Source organism: Rhinopithecus bieti, unplaced genomic scaffold (assembly GCF_001698545.2).
Source record: "Rhinopithecus bieti isolate Rb0 unplaced genomic scaffold, ASM169854v2 scaffold_26532, whole genome shotgun sequence".
In the NCBI taxonomy this organism is placed as follows: Eukaryota; Metazoa; Chordata; class Mammalia; order Primates; family Cercopithecidae; genus Rhinopithecus; species Rhinopithecus bieti.
This window is the reverse complement of record NW_016812934.1, coordinates 4,671,584-4,692,935: the sequence shown is the minus strand read 5'-3', so window position 1 is coordinate 4,692,935 and position 21,352 is coordinate 4,671,584. Positions and strand designations below refer to the sequence as shown.

Here is a 21,352-nt window from a genome sequence, read left to right as displayed (position 1 = left end):
AAAAAAAAAAAAAAAAAAAAAAAAAAAAAAAAAAAAAAAGAAAATATACCTTCTAAAAGAAAACTTGATATTATGTGTGTGTATATGTATATATACACATGTATGTATATTCATATTTAAAAGGAGACAAATGGGGGAAGAAAATCTTTTACTTAGAAATACTAAAAAAAAAAAAAAAAAAAAAAAGAAAATGACATATATATACATACCATGGAATACTACTCAGCCATAAAAAAGAATGAAATCATGTACTTTGCAGTAACGTGGATGGAACTGGAGGCTATTATCCTAAGTGAAATAACTCAGAACCAGAAAGTCAAATACTGCATGTTCTCATTTATAAGTGGAAGCTAAACAATGGGTACACCTGGACACAACGAATGGGATAGGCTGGGCATGGTGGCTCATGCCCTCTAATCCCAGCACTTTGGGAGGCTGAGGAGGGCGGATCACCTAAGGTCAGGAGTTCAAGACTAGCCTGGCCAACGTGGTGAAACGCGGTCTCTACAAAAAGTATAAAAATTAGCTGGGTGTGATGGAAGGTGCCTGTAATCCCAGTTACTTGGGAGGATGAGGCAGGAGAATTGCTTGAACCCGGGAGGCAGAGGCTGCAGTGAGCCAATATCGTGTCCAGCCTGGGCGGTAAGAGTGAAATTCCATTTCAAAAAATAGAATTTCATTTCAAAAAAAAAGAGTGGGATAATAGACAATGGAGACTCCAAAAAATGGGAGGGTAGGAGGGAGGTGAGAGTTGAAAAATTACCTTTTAGATATAATGATCACATTGGGTACACTAAAAGCCTCAGCTTTACCACCACACAATATATGCATGTAAGAACTGCATCTGCACTTGTACACCTTAAATACATAAAAAAAAAAAAATTAAAGGCGATTTCCTGTTGGCTTAATATGGTCAATATAAAGGGAGATCAACTCCATATATTTTATATAGTTGTTTCTATTTCATATTTATCATTTCTTAACAGAGTTTCTACCTCAGTGAATACTTTGTATAATACAACTTTTCACGGAAGCCCATGACTTTACTTAATAAAGTAATTCAGAGAAGTTACCCTAAATAATTAATTGCTAATAAATATTCCCTAAGGACAGAAAATCAAGATCACCTTACCAGAAAATATCTGCATATATATATATGCTTAGATGCTTTTGAATATATATATTTGAATATATATATTCAAAAGCATCTAAGTAATATCAGTATATATATTGCATCAGTATATATATAAACATCTCAGTATATGTATTGTGTGTGTGTGTGTATATATATATATATTTTCAAAAGCATCTAAGTAAGTCTATTTTCACCTTCCATATTTCCAGACAATGTAAAAGCTAACATACCTTTTAATACCAGGAAAACCATTGGGGAACCTAGAACCATAAAATTCTGGCTAGTTACAATTTGAATGACACATTTTTACAATTCAGACACCACCTTAAGTTCCAGGGAAGTGTCTAAAGTGAACACATACACAAATTTAACGTTAGTAAGTTCTTAATGTAGCCTCATCTCTATTTATACTGTAAATGTGGGTATATATGTTATTAAATTAAGATGACAGTCTAAATTCCCATCCACTTACTAGGAATCATTTATATTTCATATAGCACTAGAGATGTCTTCTCTGAGCTTATGAAGAATTATAATGGGGGGAAATCAAACCAAACATTGATGGACAACTGCAAAGAGCATTCCACATATAAATGAAAAATGTTGCTTGCTAAAGATCTATAAGGTTGTTTCCAAAAACACAACCTTCTTGATACTATTTGTCAGATAAATTAATTATAAAAGTAATAAATGTCTAAATATACAGGAAAGTGTTCTCAATTTTCTTAGTTCATCATGCTATTAACTTGTTACTAACAGTAACTCAAGTTAGGATATATCCAGAACCATTCCTATGATAATATCACTAGCACTTCCTTAAAAGGCAAAGGGATAGAATTTTTGGAATGTGATCAACACTATCACAGAAGACCACTGTGATCGTCAATGTCAACATTCCTTGAGTGACAGCAAGAAAAACTGTTGGCAACTTCTGTTTTGAGGGATCAACACAGCACCTTTGAATACCTTTCCTTTTCAGGAGAACTTGCCAGGATGCCTCCGGAAGGTTTCTGAAACCTAATAAACCGTTACACAAATTCTAGTCTTTATCTCCTTTTTTTTCTACAGAGCAGTAACTTACTTGTACAAGTTTGGGCTTCAAGAAAACACTAGATTTTGCCCTGGAAAATGATGGTTATGTCAACTTATTTGAGCTGACTCTAGACAAAATTATGAGGTCAGCATAGTTAACCTTCAGTGTTTCCTTGTTCTCTTTTGCTTAGCTTCTGTTCAGTACCTCCCTCTATTCCTCTGATCTCCAAGAAATCTGGAACTCTTATATTGTTCCCTAGCTAAAGACACTAAATAGCGACACCCATCTAGGCTCAATGTCCTGAGCTTCAGATTTGTCCCAAATGTGTACTTCTGGGACTAAGGTTCCAATAGTCATTTCAACTAATTCATATAATGGTGATGGGCTAATGATGGCAACTTCACATACATACCTACACCCTCATCATCTCATGAAATAAAAATTAATGATTTTCAACTGGGTTGGGAGAATGGGCTACTGAATCAGAATCACCTGAGAAATTCTGAAATAAACTTTCTCATCAATATACAAATGTATAACCCCATGTCCTGTGGGTGACCAATGCCTTGAGAAGCCACAGATGCTGACGTTGAGAGGGAGGGAGGGCAGAAACATCATCCAACTAAGCGAAAATGTTCACGTGCCTTGTTCTTCCCTCTGCCCATAAATACATGGTAGGTGTTCAGTAACAGCTGCATTTCCAGTCAATATTTTTTAAAACTACATAAACAAGTACTTCTCAGCAGGTGCGGTGACTCATGCTTGTAATCCCAGCACTTTGGGAGGCTGAGGCAGGCAGATCACTTGAGGCCAGGAGTTCAAGACCAGCCTGGCCAACATGGCGAAACCCTGTCTCTACAGAAAAATGCAAAAATGAGCCAGGCATGGTGGCACGCATCTGTAGTCCCAGCTACTCAGGTGGCTGAGGTGGCAGGACTGCGTGAGACCGGGAGGTCAAGGCTGCAGTAAGCCATAATTTAATTGCACCACTGCACTCCAGCCTGGGTGACAGAAAGAATCCATCTCAAAAAAAAAAATTAATTAATTAATTTAAAAAATTTTTAAAAATCCTCTGCTTTAAAAGCAGAGGAGTATAATCTGTTACAGATCTCCTATGGAGTTTTCAGGAACCAAGGAAAGACCAGTAGGGAAGACACAAGAGTACCACAAACAGCCCCAGGCAGTTACCTACTCACACACAATCTAATACTTATGAAATGTCTATTTATGAAAACAATAAATATTTTTTAAGACTACTTCCCTTCTCCCTGCTGCAAATGGTAAGCTCATTTTCACTTCATCTTTCAACATCAATGTCACCTTCTCATGGAATCAATCCTCTCTTGACCATTCTATATCAAGCAGAATTTTCACCCCTTTGTTTCCTTCCCAATACTTACAAAACTCAAAATTCTTTACTATTTATTTATTTACTTATTTATTTATTTTTTGAGACAGGGTCTCACTCTGTTGTACAGGCTAGAGAGCAGTGGCACAATTTCGGCTCACTGCAGCCTCAACCTCAACTTTCCAGGCGCAAGAAATCCTCCCACCTCAGCCTCCCAGAGAGATGGGACTACAGGCATGTGCCACCATACTTGGCTAATCAAAATTCTTTTATATCCTTTTAATTGGAGTTTAATCTCTCTCCCAGAGCAGTGTTATATCCCAGTCCTAGTACAGTGTCTGGCATAGAAGTATTAAAAAAAAAAAAACTGTATAAAAAAAGTATAAAAAATCCTGAAGGCAGGATTCTAACTTTTAAAAGGACAACAATGGAGAGTGAATTGGTTATAAACCTAGTAAGAAAAGAAACAAGGAGATGTCATTAAAAAACAGAAACACAAAGGGAGGGTGAATAGTCAGGAGTTCATGCTGAGGTCAAGGTTAGATGTGTGGTGGGATAAAGCACAGAGGAAAGCCAAACAGGACATAGGAAATGAAGAACGAAGGCTTTCGAGATTAAATGAGCCCAAGCATATCCAACACAGTATAGTCCCAGACAGGGTGAGGCAAGAAAGTCATCCAGTAAAAAAAAGTAGGCTGTGTTAATCTCAAAGACATTGACTCATCTCAATTCTCCAGCCAAACTCTGCTACTCTCCTCTGCAGATAACCTCAAGGTCTACTTAATAGAGCAAAGTGAGGTCATGGGGCCTACAACTCTGCAAACTGCCCTCGAAACTCCTTTGTATATGCACCTATGCCTCTAGGCTCAGAAGAGGCACCCTTCTGCCTCTAGGGGCTTCACTCTCCCAGAAATTACTCTTTCTTATCTTCAACTTGTTTGGCCCTAACCAATCCTTCTCAAAACCTAGGCTTGCTGGAGTCTCTTTCATCAAGAAAAATCAAAAGCCCACCCCTTTATTGCAGACTGTAGTGGTACATCCTCCATTCTCCCACTGCCTGGCTTCTTAAGGGTAGACCTCAGGGGCTTCAACCACTTTGCAACCCACCACAAAAAAAACTCCAACAAAAGGACAAGGTTACCTGCTACTTTCCTTCCAGGTGGCCAAATCCAAAAGGCTATTTATTTATTTATTTATTTATGTATTTATTTATTTATTTTAGACAGGGTCCCATTCAGGCTGAAGGGCAGTGATGAGGTTTCACTGTGTTGCCCAGGCTAGTTTTGAACTCCTGAGCTCAAGTGATCCACCTGCCTTGGTCTCCCCAAGTGCTGGGATCATAGACATGAGCCACTACGCCTGGCCCAAAAGGCTATCTTGACCCCTTTTCTGTTCCTGGTCCCTCTGTAGTGCTTCACCCTGTACATCACTCCCTTTGTGAAACTTTGTCCTCTTAACAATACCTGCCTCTCTCAAAACCTCCATAACTGTTCCTTCTCCTCTCTTCATCTTTTCTGGTGCCCTGATATTCCCATATTCCTTTCAAGCCTTTCCTCTCTTTATACCACTTGTTTTCTTCCTGAGTGAGCAACTCAAAAGGTTTTAGCTATCACCAGTGACTCCAAATGATGACTTTTACCGTATACATCTGTACTCTACAAACCCCATCTTGCCATTGAGTATCTCTGTACTAATACACCAAATAAACCTGAAAGTTAACATTTCAAAGTGAACTCACTGTCTTCTCTCAGTATATTATTCCCCATTCTGGTTGATGGCAACCAATTGCTCAAATCAGAGTCCAGATTCATTCTAGATACCACTGCTCACCACACCTGGCTCTATATCAACTGATCATTAGAGTCCCTCAGTTCTGTTTATTTGGTACTTCTAGAGCTTGTACCTCCCTCCCTTCCTTTCTTTCTCATTGACACTGTGGCCCATCAGGTCCTCATCTTCTCTCACCTAGCGTACTACAACTCTCATCTTCTTCAATTTACCCTTCCCTTCACTCCTAGAGTGATGTTAATGTTCAAACTCAGCAACAGGACTCCTCTGCTTAAAAGCATCCAGTGGCTTCCCTTTCCACCACTTCTACCTATAAGACTGACATTTCCCTCTGTTACTTTCTCACGGCATTTGCTCCAGCCCTGGCAATTCATATCTTAGTATTCCCAGGTCATGGTCTTCCCTGATTCCCAGGTACATTTCCCTGAAATGTACCCTGACTACAACAAACTTACGGTCTTTTAAGACACAGAACAAGTGTGCCACCTCTCCCACGAAGCCTTCCCAAATTACCCCTGCCCCATATTCAGAGCTGTTCATTACCTTCTTTGGGCTCTATTTTACATACATGTATTAGCAAACTTAGCATCACTTATTACAACTACTGTATTTGCAGGTTGTGTCCCATGTGTATATTACATACACATATACATGGACACACATGTTCCTTAAAAGGCTGAGTCTACATCCTGTTGACTATTCCATCCCCAGCATTCTGCACAGTGCTTAGCACATAGCTAATTCTGAATAAATACGTGCTGGCAAAGTGCTGTGCGTCAAACAACACCAGGATTTAAGGAACCAAATAAGTTATCAAGTTTAAAAAAAACAAAGAAGGTGAAAAAGAAAACAGTGCTGCTGCACCAGAACCTTCCCTGAACCAACTGGGAGTTAGGTCTGGCTCTACTGTGCTTTCAAAGCCCTCCATTTCTTCCCCATCATACAACTGACATCTTATTGTAAATATCTTTGTACGTGCTTTCCTCGTCAGGGTGAAATACAATTACCACTAGAAATATTTATAATTTATTTATTTTTAGCCTGTGTAATGGCATGTGCCTACAGTCACAGCTATCGAAGAGGCTGGGGCAGGAGGATCACTTGTGCCCAGGTGTTAAAAGCTGCAGTGAGATATGGTAAAATAATACAATTTTTTTTTTTTTTTCCAAATAGAGACGAGGTCTTACTCTGTTGCCCAGGTTGGTCTCAAATTCCTGGGCTCAAACGATCCTCCCACTGCAGCTTCCCAAAGTGCTGGGATTACAGGCATGAGCCACTGCACCCAGCCTATTTCTAATTATCTTAATAGCAGTTAATACTTACTGAGCATTTACCAAGTGCCAGATATCTTGCTAAGTGCTTTACATGAGTTAACTTATTTAATCTTCACTATAAGACAATGTAATAGATCTTATTCATATTACCATTTTTAGGTGAAAAAAGTGAGCTTTAAAAAGAATAATTTGTCCATTGTCCCACAGCAAATGAACAGCATTCAAAGCCAAGGAGCATGATTTCATGGCCCATGCTCCTGGTTTAACTACTATACTATTTGACTAATGCCTCCCACCAATAACCCATCATCAAATACATGACTAAAGAACAGCAGGATTTCACAAAGGCCTGGGCTTTTTTGGCTTACTTGCTGTTGCACATACTAAATACTCAGTAAATATTTGATGGTTGATTGGCTGGCTGAATGAAAAACTGTTTAAAACTTTGGGTCTGGCTGGGCACTGTGGCTCATGACTATAATTCCAACAATTTGGGAGGCCGAGGTGGGCGGATCACTTGAGGTCAGGAGTTTAAGATCAGCCTGGCCAAAATGATGAAACCCCACCTCTGCTAAAAATACAAAAAATTAGCTGGGCATGGTGGTGAGCGCCTGTAATCCCAGCTATTAGGGAGACTGAGGCAGGAGAATCACTTGAACCCAGGCAGCGGAGGTTGTAGTGAGCCCAGATCACGTGACAGCACTCCAGCCTGGGTGACAGAGCATGACTCTGACCCAAATAACAAAACAAACCAAAACAAAACAAAAACCTTTGGGCCTATTTATTTTATTTTATTTTATTTTTTAAGCTAAAAAATGAAGGGGTGATTTTTTTTTTTTTTTTTTTTTTTTTTATTGAGACTGAGTCTCTCTTTGTTGTCCAGGCTGGAATGCAGTGGCAAGATCTAGGCTTACTGCAACCTTTGCCTCCCAGATTCAAGCAATTCCCATGCCTCAGCCTCCTGAATAGCTGGGATTACAGGCAACTGCCACCATACTCAGCTGATTTTTTTTGTATTTTTAGTGAAAACAGGGCTTCGCCACATTGGCCAGGCTAGTCTCCAACTCCTGACCTCAGGAGGTCCACCCACCTCAGCCTCCCAAAGTGCTGGGAATACAGGCGTGATCCGTGCCCGGCCTGAAGAGGTGGTTCTTTATGATCTCTTTCAAATGTAAACATTCTCTGGTTTTATTATATGAAGGTAAAGTGCCTGCTGCCTATAATATCATGATGATGCATTAGAAACAGTACAGATAGGCAGTTAAGAACATGAGTCTCAGATCAGTAAACCTTAAATGGAATCCCAGACCAACTACTTAAACTGGGCAAAATACTGGATTTCTTTTTTCTTTGTTTGAGACGGTCTCACTGTTGCCCAGGCTGGATTGCAATAGTGTAATCATGGCTCACTGTAGCCTCTAATGCCTGGACTCAAGTGATCCTCCCACCTCAGCCTTCCCACCAACTAGCTAGAACTACAGGTGTGTGCCACCACGCCCAGCTAATTTTTTAATTTTTCTTTTGTAGAGATGGTGTCTTGTTATGTTGGCCAGGGTGGTTTTAAAGGGCCTCAAGTGATCCTTTGGCCTTGGTCCCCCCGAAGTGCTGGAATTACAGGCATGGGGCACCATGCCCACCCACTTGATCTGCTTTCCCTCACCTTAAAATAAGGGTGGTCCTGGCAACTGCCTCTGTAAGTGATTTCTAAAGATTAAATGAGAAAATACGGATGTGAAAAGTTTACACAACAGCTGGAACATAATAAAGCACTAATAAATGGCAGCTATTACTGTAATCTGAGAATCTGAACAGAAATGATACATGCACACACAAACGTAAACATCCACTGTTTAAATAAACAGTTTTTTCACAGGAAGACTATGTGCCATTTCATTATTTTAGTGCCCTGAGCTGTGTTTGGATTCAAGCATGTTAGTTATACAAAAAAGACTTGAGAAAACAACCACATTTTTATTCAAGCATGTGAGCTTTCTTACTCCCTTCTCCTATGTCCCTATTTGTTCATATCCGGACAATTCACCTGGACCTCAGTCTCTCCCATTTCTCATTTCTCTCACAAGAAGGCATATGTCTTATTTGTTATAAAGTTAATGGGTGAATGTGGAGAAAGAGGTGTTCTGAGGAAGAATTTCAATTTATAAGTATTTCTCAGACCTCTTTGCTAGTGACTATATAGCATTCTGCCCCCTCCAAAAAAATCAAGTTTCCACAAAAAGTTAATTGTATTCAATTTAAAAATTATTTTAAGAAAACTGACATCCATTTTCCAAGATTAGATGAGATATCCTCAAGTGTCCCCAAACTAAGTTTGTGAAATCCCTTACCAAAAATGAAACAGAGTTCTCTTACTCTCTGAGTCCCAGTCTTAACAACCACAAAAATACATATACTAAGGAAGGAAAAAAGAGAGTTCTAGCACACTATCACTAAAGTAGAGAAAAGTTTATAAAAAGTCATTATGGCCGGGCGCGGTGGCTCAAGCCTGTAATCCCAGCACTTTGGGAGGCCGAGACGGGCGGATCACGAGGTCAGGAGATCGAGACCATCCTGGCTAATACGGTGAAACCCTGTCTCTACTTAAAATACAAAAAACTAGCCGGGCGACGAGGCGGGCGCCTGTAGTCCCAGCTACTCGTGAGGCTGAGGCAGGAGAATGGCGTAAACCCGGGAGGCGTAGCTTGCAGTGAGCTGAGATCCGGCCACTGCACTCCAGCCTGGGTGGCAGAGCGAGACTCCATCTCAAAACAAAACAAAACAAAACAAAACAAACAAACAAAAAAAGTCATTATATATTATCATTTCATAAAATTTAATAAAATTTACATAAAATTTAAAATAAATGAAATAAAAAGTATGATTATTTAATATCTTTTATAGTAACAAACATACAGAGTGTTACACTAAAGATGGTATACATAAAATTTTCGATGGGTGCAGCACACCAACGTGGCACATGTATACATATGTAACAAACCTGTACATTGTGCACATGTACCCTAGAACTTAAAGTATAATTAAAAAAAAAAAAATTCGGCTGTAATTTCCTTGGAATTTTGGAGTGACAGTTTTAAAATCACAATTTAAAAAATATTTATAATCATAAAAACCTTAGCCAGGCGTGGTGGCTCATACCTGTAATCCCAGCACTCTGGGAGGCTGAGGCGGGTGGATCACCTGAGGTCAGGAGTTCGAGACCAGCCTAGCTAATATAGTGAAACCCCATCTCTAATAAAAATACAAAAAATTAGCTGGTCATGGTGACAGGTGCCTGTAATCCCAGCTACCGGGGAGGCTGAGGCAGGAGAATCGCTTGAACCCGGGAGGCGGGGGTTGCAGTGAGCTGAGATCGCACCAGCCTGGGCAACAAGAGTGAAACTCCATCTCAAAAAAAAAAAAAGCCTTAAGCTGAATTTATGCCAAAGTTTCTAAATTCTTTATCAGATAGTGCTTATTTGGTTTATCTTACTATCCATGATAACAGGAGTCAGGGGAACGGCATGGATGTATGGATAGACAGACAAAACAAAACTCAGAAAAGCCCATGGTAAATAATGCACCTTCGCTACCTGCGCTTAAAAATCCTTGATAAGTAGCTAAAATGAACGAATATGTATTCTCTTGCACAAAAATTCAATAGTAGTGATATGGGCAGAAGATAGGCAGCAGGAAAGAAAAGGTCAAAATTAAGTCACTCTGAATAAACGGGCTGTAACTGACAGTTGGCTGTATTCATGTTTTGTGAATGAGAAAGCCAGTGTGACTTCTGCAAATTCTCACAGAAAGGTAGGTGTGAAAAAGTCAATTCCAGACTTGGAGGTAGCATCTATGGTAAAAAATGAGTGAAGAAGACCAAGAGGGTATAAGTTTGTTGTGTCTCAGTCTATCCAAGAGACAGTAAAAAGAGCACAGAGCACCATGAAAAGGTGGGCTGAGCAACCACTAAACTTATGTTCCATTGTGGGACCCTATTCTACTTCATATCTCCATGCCTGCAATACGCAGAAGCATGGATAAGCTAATGAGTTTTGGAATAAATATTACTGTCATCCTCATCACCACTACTGCCTTTTACCAACCACTTATTGAGGACCAACATGTATGGCTTTCCATTATTTCATTTAATCCTCAAGAGACTCAGATGAGAAAACTCAGGCACAAAAAGCAACTAAAAGGAGGGAAGATGAGAAAATCATACCTAGTTTTGTTTGACTGCAAAGTCCAAGTTCTTAACCACTATATTACCCTCCACCTGGAAACCATGTTGATTCAAGCAAGGATACTCAGGAGTCAATTAATTCCACTATGAGGAAGCTATGTACAAGTAACAGAAAGTAATAAAATAGGCCAGATGCAGGGGTTCACACCTGTAATCCTAGCACTTTGAGTGGCCAAGGTGGGAGGACTGCTTGAAGCCAAGAGTTTGAGATCAGCCTGGGCAATATAGTGAGACTCTGGCTCTACAAAAAAAAAAAAATATATATATATATATATATGTGTGTGTGTGTGTGTGTGTGTGTGTGTGTGTGTGTGTGTGTGTATGTGGATATGTATATGTGTATATATATTTCCTTACGGAAAATAAAAGTATAGAATACAAATAGAAAGATATAAAAGTTAATTACCAAGTGGGAATTTATGTACCACCAAAACAAACCATAATATAATTGCAATGGAATTTCAAAGCTTCGATAACTAGATTAAGGATAATATCCATTTAGTATTTTCCATTTTCTCAAAATTGTCTATCCATCACATATATGTACAATTTTTTCTACTGTAATTTATATCTCAAGACTCAGTTCCTCACCCAAACTACCATCACACATTCCCAACTGTCGGCAGGATGGCTCCTACTACTGTTAAGTAAGAGTCTGAAATTCAACATCAGTGAGATTACTCTTTCTGCAAAACCAGTTCTTCCTGCTTTCTTATTTCCACTGAGGCAAGACCACTCTGCCAATTATGTAGGCTCAAAATTCAAACAGTACCCTTGATTCCACTCTCACCTTTTCTCCCAAATAATGACATTCATTCAATGAATTTCTATCATGGACTTCAACTCAATGCTTTCAAAATCCTCTCATGCTGATTTGGAACCCACACTACCTCTTATAACTTCTCCCTAATCAATCTCCCCTTTCCTGCCTCTCAGTCCTTCAGTCTCCCTCTATATCCCTTACTACACTTAAGTTCCTTCAGTGCCAGGACTGTGTCTTCCTCTCTTTAAAACCCCTACTACGCTCAGTAGAAAGTCGTTCCCAGAATCAGTACTCAAATATTTTTATATTAAATTGAATCCTGTTTATTGGGCAGCCACTAAAAATCAGTTATACTTTGAGAAGATACTTATACAGCCACTTAAGTTCAGTGGATTTTATTTTTTCAGGTACTTTTAGATGGAGCAGCAACTTCACGGAGGTCAGAAAATTTAAGTGGGTCCAAGGAAATTCCTCAAATAATGTAAACTGAACATGCCTGTATTACACAGGAAGCCTACACTACGGCCTGTGCTCTCCCAAAGAACACAGATATTTCAGCCCTACCTGCCGACTCATGTATCATTTCAGACTGTCACCACCTTGAAAAAAAAGAATGATTTGTATCACACATTTGACTTCTAATATGTTCATGGATACTAGGGTAACTTGTACCAGTTTAACTCACTGCAGGGGAATAAGGAAAGCTGACAAGACAAGTCTTCGATATGTGTGCTGCTTACTAAGAGAAATGTGGAAGCAGATTCTAGATCACGGCTTATAATAAGACTCTCAAATAATGTCCCTTAATATGAACACATGATTAATATAAAGATTAAAAAATAATTTAAGACAGAGTCTCACTATGTCACCCAGGCTAGGGTACAGTTGCACAATCATAGCTTACTGTAACGTCCACCTCCCAGGATCCAGTGATCCTCCCGCCTCAGCCTCCCAAGTAACTGGGACTACAGCCTGTACCACCATGTCCCATCAATTTCTGTATTTTTACTAGAGACAGGGTTTCACCATTTTGGCCAGGCTGGTCTTGAACTCCTGGGCTCAAGCAATCCACCTGCCTCAGCCTCCCAAAGTGCTGGAACTACAGGTGTGAGCCACAGTGCCTGGCCAAAATTTTTAATATTACTGCAGCCTGTTAGTTTAGCTTCAGCAAATGCCTGGTTGGTGTATCTTATATCTAAAATGTGTTTAAAAGCACTAAAACATAGCAGTCAAAACCAAGAAAGACTTAACGTGCAGCCTTGACTAGCACTACATAGAACAGTGTTTAGGTTAAAGAATGCAGCTGCCATACAACAACAACAAATAAAACAGAAAAGACAAACAAATTGGATTGGATGACAGTAAATATCTGGATGCATGGAGTAATAAATGACGGGAGTAACCATGAAGCCCAGTGAGGTCTTCAGAATGAGACGATGTTTAAGCATCTGATTTTATGACATTATGCAGGGAAGAATAAGAATATACTCAACCAAGCGCTGGGCAGAGGGTATGTGGGATGGATGTTAAATGGATTGCACAGGGAAGTCCTGACAATGGCCTTCAAGAACCCTCCATGATCTAACTGCCCCTCACGCTCCCTGCTACTCTCTGGTCTCATCTTCAGGTGCTCTTTCATCCTCATACCAATCTAACCTGGCCATGCTGTCTTTCTTCCTGTTCCTCAAACAATCCACACCACACTCCAGCCTAAGTGGCACTCCCTCTGCCCGGAAGGCGCTTCCCCCATATAGCTCTACATGGTCCCTTCCTTCACCTCCCTCAAATCTCTGCCCAAAAGTCCCTTCTCAAAGAGGCACATTTCAAACACCCAAATTTAAACTGTAACCTGACCCCTGCTCCAACAGCCCTATAGACTCTCCTTATCCTGACTGATTATCCATAATAATTATCACCATCCAACAAACCACAGAGCTCACTTATATTTTATGTTTATCATTTATTGTCTGCTCCTGTTCACTCCCACCCACCACCCACCCCACATACACTAGAAGGTAAGTTCTAAGAGGGCAAAAAATGTTGCCTGTTTTATTCAGTGATTCATCCCAGTAACTAGAAAAAAGTATAGCATGTATTAAGAGTTCAATAAATACTTCCTGCATGACTGATAAAATGAATATATGACTTACAGACCTACCTATCATAACTGAGCTACGGGGTATTTATTTTTCTGAAACATGCATCATCCATATTAAGTGTGAAATATTGTACTAGGCACTATGGGTTAAAAAAAAAAAAAAGGTATAAAGGAAGAAAAGACAAGAGTCCTTGATCTCAAACAATTTGCTCCAAAATTGCCTCCCAGGTTATTTTAGGATACCACACCCACTTAATCTTATCCACCCACTTCCTCCAACATCTGCTACAGACCTGCGTAAATGGCACAAGTTTACAATGGAAAGGAAACATGTCAGGGACCTGAGCTCTGAGCAGCTGAGTAGTCCTTTAAGAAAAGTTCTCACATAATTTTTTTACAACTCCATTGCACAGCTTATCAAGAAGGACCAGATAAAAAGGTATAACTTGTGTATGCTCAATATCTGCTGTTATTAAAATGTTGTCAAATGTTTAGCTCACCAAATGAACTAATTCAAATGATCCATTTTCAATAAACAACTTTAAATGTAAACATTTACAATTGATAATGACTGCTTAAACGAACATTCAATACACTTTTTTCAGACGTTTTAGGACTTCTAGTTTCCTCAAAATATAAATGAGGTGTCAGTAAATGACAGTTAGGCCCTATTTCCTTTCAGTTTTATCAAGGAAAAAGTGTGTCTGATCATATTAAACCCTGTGTATGCAATGTGATTTGACAATGACCAAAGCTTGTCATGGATTTTAATTCCTAAAAATACTACAACCGGCAGGGTATGGTGGCTCATACCTGTAATCTCACCACTTTGAGAGCCCAAGGCAGGAGGACTGCTTGAGCCCAGGAGTTCAAGACCAGCCTGGACAGCACAGTGAGACCCCATCTCTATTTTTAATTTTTTTTTTAAATATATACTACAACATCTGTTTTAAAATTTATTGGGGGAGGAAGAAAGGGTGGGGTGGGGAAAAGTAAGAAGATAGAGAGAAAGACAGAACCATATATTTGACACTCAACCTGTTCTTTGTAGGGTGAGATGATGTTCATTTTACATAAGTACACCGTATCTAGTATGTCCTTTAATATATCCTAAGAAAGCAAGTTTTGTGAGGGTGACAAAGAGCTGTTTCTATTATTGGAATCTGAAAAACATGTGAGAGAAATGGCCAAAATAAAGGCCATGTTGGCCAAATAACTGAAATTGAAAATAATTACAAATTGGATATTATACAAGATAATGGTCATTGTACTTCAGAGACAAGAGAGGAGAAATCCAGCAGTGTAGTTTGCAATATTACAGCACCTAAGCCAAACAAATTAAAATTTGTGACACAGTGGCTAAGTCACATGTGACTCTGTATCATGTAGGTCTCCTCTGGAGGCCTGTGGCCCAGCACACCCAGCACAGATTAGCAAAATGTACCTATCTCACCTGATCAGCTGGTTTTTCTTTCCCTCTCTTTCTAGTGGAACACAAATGCTACCCAAGTCTCTGTATTTGCGGCATCCTGCAGAAGAGAATGAAAATACATATAAGGTGTGGACAGACAATATCTGTCACAGCCTAGAAAGTTTCCCAAAGGCTGTTTTGCAGCAAGGCAACTATCTTTTACGAATTACTCTCAAACCACACAAGTTTATCACTCCTCTAAGATGGTGTTAAGAATTCATTTGGGGCTTACCTAAGGAAAATGATACATCTTAGGATGCAAAGTCAGATGCTTTATTCTGAACTGTGATGCCCACCTCCCAATCTTCTGTGGCCTTTTTCTGTGGCCTTCTCTCTCTTTTTCTGACATTCCAGCAAGAATACAGCAGCCATAAACGTGACTTCTCTCACACAACATGCAGATGTTAACAACCCTCTACAGTTCTGTGGGACATCAAAAACCATTTCAAGAATCTCATAAGTGCTGACTAAACTTGCCTGAATTACCCACACTGCCTCCTCCACATTCCTTAAGCATTATTTGTTTTCCTGAATATCTGTAGGCAAAACATAAAACATAATCTATCAACTGAGGAGGGGGAGAACCTCTAGCCCAAAACAAATACCAAATAACTTATCCAACCTATATATTCAAAAAATTATGCCTAACACAATAAGTTGAACTCTATTCAGATATTCAATCCCCAACACTATCTGCTCCTACTCACAATCCCACAATCCTTCTACAGAAAGTTTGAGAACCTAAACATTACCTCATAGACTATGAAAATAGTTGAAGGATTGTTCTTGCTATTAAGTGCATAATTCATGCAAAAACTAAGAAACTCCTTATTTTGTCCATTAGGGTACATTTACAAAATTATCTTTGAAAGGCTTATGTCTAATAACCATGCAACTAGTAAAGTTATTATTTTATGAATTAAAACTTTTCATTGTAACTTTCATATAACCACAATTTTCATTCCAATTAGTAAGGCAGTTTGGCTTCTTCAATGTTAAAGATATCTTGAGAAAAAAAAGAAAATACATGTATATTTAAAGTAAATGATATAATGTTATTTGTAAAAGAAATCAAATTCACTGAGATACATTTTGTTAAGAAGAAGAAATCGGGGAGGAAAATCTAGGCTGTTTTACCGGGCATAGATTTTGCCATATAATTCCTTGAGTATTTTTTCTTAAATAATTATAGATCAAGAGCAACAAACTACAGATGCTAAGTGCTACTATCATGGTAATATTTTAAGTGTTTTATTAAGAAGATAACAGTACCAGAAAAGGATTTCCAACTGGACACTGCTAACTGTTTAAATGTTCCTTGAAACTATCCCAAAAGTTTTATTATGATCCCTATGTCAGTGATAGATCAGGTACCTATTAAATGCTGGGCACTGTGCTGGGTCTCTTAATAAATTATCTCATTTAATTTTTACAAAATCCATGGCTTTAAGGTATTAATTTTTCCTTTCAACAGATGAGAAACATACGCTAAATAACTGGTTAAATAGGAGGTTAAATAACTGCTCAAAATCAAACATCAAGCAAATGGCCAGGCCAGAATTCAACAGACATTTTTCTGATCTTAAAACTCATGTTAATTCCAATTCAACACGGTGCGTCTATGGATTTAAAGGCTCATCTCATTCCTTTCAGGGTTAGTTAGTGTCCACTAAGTGCACGACACACAACAGTTCAAGTTATCCTTTTAAAGGGGGCAATTTAGATCATGTCACTACCTAGCTTAACCCTCTGATTGCTTCCAGACACACTTACAATAAATCCCCAACTTCTAGCAATGGACTGGCCCCTGAACTTGGCTCAAGCTACCCTGACCTTTGAAAATGCCAATCGTTTTCATCTCAAGGCTTTACAGTTGCTATTCCTCTGCCACTAAATCTTCCCATCACTCAGCTGTTAGCAAAAATCTCACCTATTTAAAGGTGTCTTCCTTGACAATCCAATCGAAATGAACTCCCCACCTAATAAGTCACTCTCCAGCCTTTTTTTTTTTCATTGTACTTATCCCTATCTGAAATCATCTTGTTCATTTTTCTGTTTCTTTGTTTATTGTCTGTCTCCTCCCAGTTCCAATACAAATGCCTGAAGAAGAGAGACTCACCCATCTTGCTCACTATTGATTCCTCAGCATCTATAACAGTGTCAGACCCATAGCGTGAGCTCAATAAATAAATATTTGTTAAATGGATGACTGAACTCTAGGTGCCATGGAGACACAAACATAATTAGATACCAGCCCAACCCTCGAAAAGTGTTCAGTCTATAAGAGGACAACCATATGAATGATTCCACAAGGCAAAATGTTTTAAGTGCCATATGTGAAATAACAAAGTAGTGTGTGGTTTCAAATAAGAAAAAAAATTAAAAATTATATACCAACATAATATTAAAAACTACTTATTAATTTCATCACAAAAAAGAAAGGAAGATAAATTAATGGAGAGAATACATACACACACATTCTCTCTTGCCGCTCTCTCTCTCTCTCACACACACACACACTCTCTCTCTCTCTCTCTCTCAAGTTATTCCTCAGAGCGGAAATGCTCAGTTCAGACGTGGCTTGGAAGATATAAACATCATTGAAATTCAAAAGCAGTTCTGAAAGAGAGGATGCCTCAATTGGTATGCAAGGGATGTTTCCTCCCCTGAATACATTATGAACTTGCAGCATGCTAATATGCCATGCTATCATAAGCACCAGATGGGGCAGTAGGCAGTACATGTCCCATCAAACCTCAAGAAGATGTATTAATGTTCATGCTCTTTAAAAAAAAAAAAAAAAAAAAATCCTTTGCCTGTGTCCCTAGACTTCCACATTTCTTAGCATTCAGTCACTTTCTCTCAAAGCACAGTCCTCCAGGGCTGCTCCTCTTCACCAGATGGTGCCAGGAATCATTTCAATCTATTTTATCACAGGAGGCAAAGGCCACAAAGCGTGTCAGACTACACTTACTGAAGGCCTACCAAGCACAAAAGAGAACAACAGAAGATACAGGAGACATCAGAAATAAATCTTCTCGAGGCACTACCAATGAAACATTTTTTAATTACACTGAATGCTTATTTATGTTGAACAGAGAAAAATAAAGAAAATCTTTGTATATCTAAACTTCCAAGACTAACAATATTACTGTGAAACTGAAGTCTACCTAAATATTCTATAAAGAGGATTGTATAAACTCTAAAAATTATAAATAATCAGAAGGTGGCCTCAAAAAGAGGTAAAGGCATAATAATGGTACCTTCATGCACATAAATAGACTCATTTGTTTAAAAGTAACTATCAAGACAAATCAACAAACCAGAATTTAAGTCGAAAGGCACCCTCTCTTGATTCTCAGTCAACTTAGCTGTGTGGGCATCTGAAACACTGTCAGAAACCAAGGCATAATTAAACAAATACATAATTTGTAATCTCTCAAGTATTTTTAAAAATACATCATTTAAAATAAATCATATTTCTCTACACAAGTCCACAGAAATAAAAAGAAAAAATAAAATTAAATGAACAATACTGATTTCCATACTTTTAAAAAGGACTTAACCTGGCTTATGTATGACCAAAAAGGGGCACAAAAAATATAATTTACAAAAGTGGGTTCCCCACTTGAATATGTTTAAGAATCCTCTGAGAAACTTGTTCAAACACAGATGACTGGGTGTATCCCCAGAGCTTCTGACTCAGTAGGCTTGGGGTGGGGCAGAGAATTTGTGTTTCCAACAAGTTCTCTGGTGAAGCAGACACTGTTGGTCCCCTTGACCCCATGTTGAGAACGTGGTTACACCATCCTGTACCATGCTTCCAAAGTGCTTGACTGAGCCTGTAAGAGTCTTTAATCTGCTGAGAAAATTGGCAACATTCTTGTATCAGGAAACTCAATGGATAAGCTAAATTGACCTTCCAATAATTTTTATAATGCATGAATTAAGAGAAATGCTTACAAAGTATCTGCCAAATTAGCAAAGATTATTCTTTTAAGATATACTAAAACTCAAAAGTCTTACCCTATTCCTTTCAAAGGATCCAACATAAGTGTTGAAAAAATGATAAAAGGGCAGAAACATTTAAAGAGAGCAGCAATTAAAATCATTCAAATTTTAAAGAAAACATATTATATATAGAATGAATTATTCCAGCAATCACTCTAGAGTCTTTAAGATAAATTTTACTTGTCTATCAAATTGTTACTTATCTAGAAACTATTGGCTAAATTTATCATGTAAAAGATAAAAGTATTTCATTAAGATTTCTCTTTTGATAAAATCTTACCCAGTATACCTGATGTGAGACTGAAACATTATACCCATCTTCCACTAGCTGACAAGAATGAAAAATGGCCAAACTACACGAAAACGCCCAGGCGGAGGGAGAGTTCATTTCCAAAATATCACACACACTGTCAAAAGTCCTTTATTTCTAATTTTACTAATTATGCCAGAAAGTTTTAAGTGTTGTATGCTGCATTATACTTTTAGTAAGTATAATCACGATAAACTACATTCAATTTTAAGTAACATGCAGCTAGCCACCAATAAAGTTGTGGGCCACAAAATAAATTTTCTCTGAAAGAAAATTCTCATTTGTAAAGACCACTTACTGAAAATTTTTGCAAGATTCATTTCTTAATTTTTCCCCTTGTTAATTAACATGCTTTGTGTAATATTTTTTTCTTTTGAAATCTTCGTCCCAGTCTACCTCTCATCCACTCATTCATTAAGCAAATATTTGCTGACTGCCCACTCTATGCCAGGCTCACAGGTAGCCTAGAATGGAATTATTAGAACTAGAAAATCAAGATCTGAATGTAAATGGCAACTTTAACAAGGTGAGTTGGTGATGCTTACAATGTCTATTTTAAACAGTGAAGAAAAGAAGCTGTATCTTGGGATAACACAAAACTGAAGTAAAAGGTTATGCAGAATTCAGCTCTCCAGCAAAACCACCTACAAAGAAACATGAAAATCAGTACGGGTGGGGTGGGGAAGAACTGGGGTATAGACTCAGTGATGTAAATTGATGCCACAAATTAAAAGTGCTATTTATTAATACCAGAAAAAAAAAAAAAAACAAGACAGGCTTTTTTCAGGCTCTCACTTAAGCATGTGCTGTATTATGTGATCACCATTCTAAGTTTGGTTATCTGGTTTCCACATTTGCAAATAACTGAGATGTGTAAAAGGGTGGCACACTGATAGAGAAGGGGTAAACAGCTGACACAAAGATGAGACAGAAAATCCTATCAAGTGTAAGCAAAACTCAGAAAATCTCATCTAACCTAGACAACATGCATCAAGCACAACACTTGGCACTGTTTTGTGTGGGGTTAAACACCGTCCCCTATTTTTTAACTCCAGAGAGCATCGCCATCTGCCTTTAATAACCTCTTTATACAGGTACACAGCATATTTACAATCACTATTGACTTCCTGTGAAAGTCAGCAAGGCAGAATAACTGTTTCTACTTTTAAAACAAAGAGAGTGAAACTCTGGCAGACTGTAAAGTGACATGTTCACAGTCACAACACTAAATGGAAGAGTACTGATTCACACTCAGGCACTGACATTCTCGATTCTCTGTGTTTCTGATAGATAGCCTCATAAAATATAATATATTAATTGCTCATAATATAAACCCAAGTCACAAAGCTAAAGATAAAATACATTTAGCACAGGGCCAGGCGTGGTGGCTCATGCCTATAATCCCAGCATTTTGGGAGGCAGAGGCGGGTGGATCACGAGATCAGGAGATTGAGACCATCCTGGCCAACGTGGTGAAACCCCGTCTCTACTAAAATACAAAAAAAAATTTACATATATTAGCCGGGTGTGGTGGCACTCACCTTTAGCCCCAGCTACTCGGGAGGCTGAAGCAGGGGAATTGCTTGAACCCGGGAGGTGGAGGCTGCAGTGAGCCGAGATTGAGCCACTGCACTCCAGCCTGGTGACAGAGCGAGACTCCGTCTCAAAAAATAAATAAACAAATTTAAAAAATAAAAAAATACACTCACCACTAACTGATCAGCTTGTACGAAAACCATAGCCACTCAAAATGATTAGTAAATTCAACAATTTTAAATAAGTGAATGAAAGTAACTATGGCTTAAAGAGATAATCTTGCTCTCAAGAAACACTACAAAATGATTCAATTCTCCAAGAGCTTTCAGGAAAAAGTTTATTAACTTC

The 21,352-nt window shown here is 38.5% G+C and overlaps 1 protein-coding gene across 9 annotated transcripts in view; it reads right to left on the bottom strand.

The window, feature by feature from the left end:
- The window catches only part of RUNX1T1 (RUNX1 partner transcriptional co-repressor 1), a 155,004-nt gene that overhangs the window by 80,009 nt on the left and 53,643 nt on the right, over positions 1-21,352 (bottom strand). The window contains exons 2-3 of one of the 9 annotated variants that reach the window (XM_017847356.1): positions 15,380-15,570; positions 15,130-15,205 (exon numbers count right to left, since the gene is read on the bottom strand). The exons of 7 other annotated variants lie outside the window; for them this stretch is intronic. The gene's annotated coding sequence lies outside the window, so the exon portion shown is untranslated. The remainder of the gene's footprint in view (positions 1-15,129; positions 15,206-15,379; positions 15,571-21,352) is intronic. One more of the 9 variants, XM_017847357.1, reaches the window with a different exon arrangement.